Genomic DNA, 4,656 nt, shown 5'->3' with positions numbered 1-4,656 from the left:
TATGTACTAATGCTGCTTTGCATAAATAACTCAAGCAAATATGTTGTTTGTGAATATGCGTTACACGGGAGGAAAGCAGGGGAGACAAATCGGGTCCTCGGCCGCCGCTCACCGCCGGGGGAGCGCACACGGATCTCCCCACTTGCTCTGTTCTGTGACGGATGGAGAGTCAGAAGTCATCATTCAGGGCGGGCGAGTCTAGTAACGGAGACAGACGTATATTTAAAGACACAAAAGTAAGCACCAAGAGAAACAAGCAAATAAAAACGCGGCGATGATAACGAGTAGAAGGGAGACAGGGAAGGTATTTTTAAAATACGCCGTCATTGGGGCGCCTGGGTGGCGCAGTCGGTTAAGCGTCCGACTTCAGCCAGGTCACGATCTCGCGGTCCGTGAGTTCGAGCCCCGCGTCGGGCTCTGGGCTGATGGCTCGGAGCCTGGAGCCTGTTTCCGATTCTGTGTCTCCCTCTCTCTCTGCCCCTCCCCGGTTCATGCTCTGTCTCTCTCTGTCCCAAAAAAAAAAAAAAAAAAAAAAAAAAAGTTGAAAAAAAAAAAAAAAATACGCCGTCATCATTTCCGCGCTGACAACAGGAGCCAGCGCGCTCCCTCGAAGGAACAGAGGACAAGCGCTTTCTGCTCAGATCCATTGAAGACCAGCTCGGAGGAAAGGCCTCAAAAAACACCAGAAACGCAACTGGACAGTGAAACAGCTGGTCACTCAGTAAACGGACAAAGGTCTTGAACAGACGGTCTTCCCGGGAGGAGCCACAAACGTCAAGTGAGCAGAAGAGACGCCCTCGGCCACCGGCCAGCGACGCCTCGCCTGGCTCCTCGGGGCTTGAACCGGCAGTCGGGGACCCGCACGCGCTGGCGGGAGATCGGAACACACAAGCCTCCGGCCGCTTTTGGAAAACCGCCCGGTGGCTCTTCGGATGGTGACACGCGGGCTTCCCGAACGCCCCAGCAAGTGTGCACGTGGTACGGTGAGCCCTCCTTTACGATCAGGAGGAGTGGAGTGTGTCGCTCGGGCCGTGAGTGCAGCGGGCCCCGTTGATGGAGCCTGGCGGGCCCCAGACCCTCCCCCGCAGAGCCCTGCCCCCCAGGGAGGCTCACCCAGGACACCTACTGCTTAGCAAGCTGGTTTCAGCCGCGTGCTGAACGTAACTTTCTAAAACTAAAGTGGGGGGCGCCTGGGGGGTTCAGTCGGTTGAGCGTCGGACTTCAGCTCAGGGCATGATCTCGCGGTTCGTGGGTTCGAGCCTCGCGTCGGGCTCTGTGCCGACAGCTCGGAGCCTGGAGCCTCTTCGGCTTCTGTGTCTCCCTCTCTCTCTCTGCCCCTCCCGCGCTCACGCTCTGTCTCACTCTCTCTCTCAAAAAATAAATAAACATTAAAAAAAATTTAAACTAAAGTGGTGCTGCCTCACAACCCACCTGCTGCCAGCCTCGCAGAAGCAGAGCGTGCCTTCAGAAACAGTGCAGGGGGCCCTGGGTTCACTGGGAGGGACACAGGGGGCCCGTCCACCCCCGAGCCTCCACATCTGTGGACCACCGGGTCTCTGGGCTCCTTTCCCTCAGGAAACTTGCGTTTCATCCCTGGAGGCCACGTCCTGCATGGGGGACACTCTCGTGTGCTCCAGTGACAACTTTCTGGGTACCCTTAGATCCTGAGGCATGAGGACACTCCAGAAGGTGCCCGGATGTTGGGGCCGGCCAGGTCCGAGGGGCGAGCCGCACACGGCTGTCACCTGCCCGCAGACACGCTGGGGCGCGGAAGGAGACTCACAGGGCGGCCCGGAGACATCTCCCAATATCCGAGCCGCCATCGTAGAAAAGAGGGAAAATCATCTGTGTGTGGAGCCCCGAGGCGTGGAATTAGAAATCTGGGTGGGAAATGCATGAAAGCCTGCCTGGGAATCAGCAGAAGCAGCCCTTGCTGGCCTGAAAGCTGCTGGATCAGGGGCGGCCCTCAGGGGCGGGGGGGCAGGCCGGCTCCCCCCAGTGCTGGTCAGGGGGGGGACGGCCAGTCCGGGGCACGCGGGCCGTGGGAGCCAGGGCTGAGGCCACCATCGCCGCCGCCCCGGGGCCCGTTTGCCGTGTCTTTCCTCTTTCAGCCCAACCCCCTCCCCGCAGCCTCGATTCACTACACTGGGAGCGTGTCTAGACGCCCTCTGCAAAGACCAGAGACGGGTCTCCGTGGCTCCTTAGAAGTCGTGCTGGAGGCCCCGGAGGAGCTGAGCTGAGCCGCGCCCTCAGGATTCCCGGGTTCCTAAAGGGTGTGTGGCCCCCACGTCTTCCTCAGCATGGGACTGACGCCCCGATCTGCCCTCAGCTTCAGTGAAGCCCCTTGGGGGAGCCAACCGGACTTCAAACCAGGGGTGCTGGACGAACACCTTGGGGTCCCCTGAGGCCCAGGTCCCCCCCCCCCCTTCCCGGAAGCCCTCTGTTTCAGTCCCGAATCCCCGCACGTCACTCGCTGTGCACCTGCGGGCAAGGTCCTGGGCCTCTCTGTGCCCGCGCCCCCCTGTGCGGGGCACCGGGGGACAGGCTGCGTGCGCTGCCCTGGTGGGCGCCTGTCAAGCGCGGGGCTGGAAGCGGGGCCGCCGATCTCGGGTTTTTCCTCCTAGCCGTGCTGCCTGCCGACGGCAACACCCACGCTCCGCGGAGACTGCCACATCCTGGCCCCCTCTCCCTCGTTGCCATGGCAAGACGAGAGCAGAGAGCCAGGCTCGCACACACGGTGTGCCGCTCTCCCTCCCCCGGGGCTCCCTGCCAGCTCCAGGCAGGGGGGCTGTGAGCACGGGGGGCCACGGGCCCGGCCACCCCCTCCCCCTCGCCACAGCCCGGCCCCACCACCCCTCCGGCCCCCGCGGAGCCCGTGGGAAGCACGGCCTGCAGACCCCGGTGGGCTCACTGCCGAACGTCCCCTTTGTCTGTGTGAGTCTCTCCCAGAAAAGGTCCCGGCCGATCTAAGGTCGGCCTGAGCCTCAGCGACGCGAGTCAGGTCACCTCTAAGGACGGCACCGGGGGCCGGGAACACCTGAGCGTCCGGCGTGGAGACGAGGGGCTGAGATCCATCCAGGCACAGGGCACGTCGGGCCGGCACTCGGTCGAATCGCTCACACACGTGCGCTCACAAAACCCAGATGACGAGCCGAGAATAAGAGAACGTATCGTTCCCACTGTATGGATAAGTAAACCGAGGCTCTGACAAGCAAGAGACAAGCCTGTGGTCAGACAGCCCTCCATCCGGACCAACGCCATCAGTCCAGGAACGCAACCCCAAAACTGCCTCCCGCCGCGAGCTCAAGCTCTGGTTTACAGCTCTGCTTCCCAGGCCTCCAGGCTTCCAGGCCTCCAGGCCTCCGTTGATGGGCTGGGCTGAACACTGGTCCCCAAAGACAGCAGGTCCAAGGCCCAGAGCCCACGGAGGTGGCCTCATAAGGAGAAAGGGCCTCTGCAGGTGTGAGTAAGGACCTTGGCCTGGGGAGGTCGTCCTGGCTCATCAGGGCGGGCCCCGAATCCAATCACAGTGCCCTTCGAAAAGAGAAGCTGAGGGGTTCAGCACCAGAGGAAGCCACGTGAGGACGAGGCAGAGACGGGACGGACGGGGCCACGAGCCAAGGAAACCTGGAGCTCTGGGAGCTCCCTGGGGCTCTAGGAGGAGCGTGGTGCTGCCGACAGCTGGATTTGGGAATTCTGGCCTCTGGAGCTCTGAGAGAATAAATTTCTGGTGTTTTCAGCGCCCCCCTCCCCCACCGTTTGTGTTGTCACAGCCTCTCCCCCCCCTCCCGCACAGTGTAGGAATAAAGGTGCAGACTGCGGGGGAGGAGCTCTCCCCACGGGACTCTTCTCGGCCCTCGTGTGCCCGGTGGACCCGAAGACAGGGATTCCCTTCTCCAGTGTAGATGTTCCTCTGGGCTCCAGACACACATACCCCCAAACCCACTTAACCTTCCCGGTTAGGTGTCCCCATCTCAAGTCCGACACGTCCGAATGGGGTCCTCGTTCCCCAACACGCCTTCCCCGGTTTTCTCATTTGCCAGCGGGCGGGGGCACGTCTCCTGCTTTCTTCACACCCGGCAGCCGTCCTAGGGACCAGTGATGGTGACCCCGCCTCCGTGGCCCACGCCTGCTTCCCCATCCCCGGCCTGGTCAAGCCGCAGCCACGCAGAGCATCCCGGCGGCTGCTGGAGAGCAGGCCCAGAGGCGGGCAAGGGTCGACAGACTCCTGCTCCGGCCCAAGTTGTGGGGGCAGAGCATGAGGACCCAAAGGGACAGGACCGTCACCCGCCGGCCGGCTGCTCCGGGAAGGCAGGGAACACGTCAGCCCGAGACCTCAGGGCGAGTGGCTCTCAGGGACCAGACCATCCACCAGCTCGGCTCCCCGACGGCACCCGTACGACATCTGGCAAACGGTATCTTCCCAGTAAAATCTGCTGACTGTGGGAGTGGGGAGGCCCTCAGGGTGGGCTGGGCTCCAGCTACGAGCCACCATTTTTGCCACCAATCCCGAGGCTCCGGAATCTGGATGACTCCTCCTGGGACCACCGGCACGGCCGGCCGCCAGGCTTCCCTGGGGGTCTTTACTTCCTCGCACCTGAACCGTGTGGTTCGGGGGTGACCGGGTGGGCCTGATGACCAATGTCTACACGTGCC

At 62.5% G+C, this 4,656-nt stretch overlaps 1 long non-coding RNA gene across 1 annotated transcript; it reads right to left on the bottom strand.

The window, feature by feature from the left end:
• LOC109269333 (uncharacterized) lies at nucleotides 1-2,394 on the bottom strand. Its single transcript, XR_008418135.1, has 2 exons — nucleotides 1,432-2,394; nucleotides 1-198 (listed from the first exon to the last, which is right to left on the bottom strand). It is a non-coding gene; the product is annotated as an uncharacterized LOC109269333 (long non-coding RNA).
• Nucleotides 2,395-4,656: the final 2,262 nt, after the last annotated feature.

Source organism: Panthera pardus, unplaced genomic scaffold, assembly GCF_024362965.1.
Source record: "Panthera pardus isolate Hobbes unplaced genomic scaffold, ASM2436296v1 HiC_scaffold_26, whole genome shotgun sequence".
In the NCBI taxonomy this organism is placed as follows: domain Eukaryota; kingdom Metazoa; phylum Chordata; class Mammalia; order Carnivora; family Felidae; genus Panthera; species Panthera pardus.
Note: the sequence above shows the minus strand (reverse complement) of the source record. Positions and strands in the feature narration are given on the sequence as shown.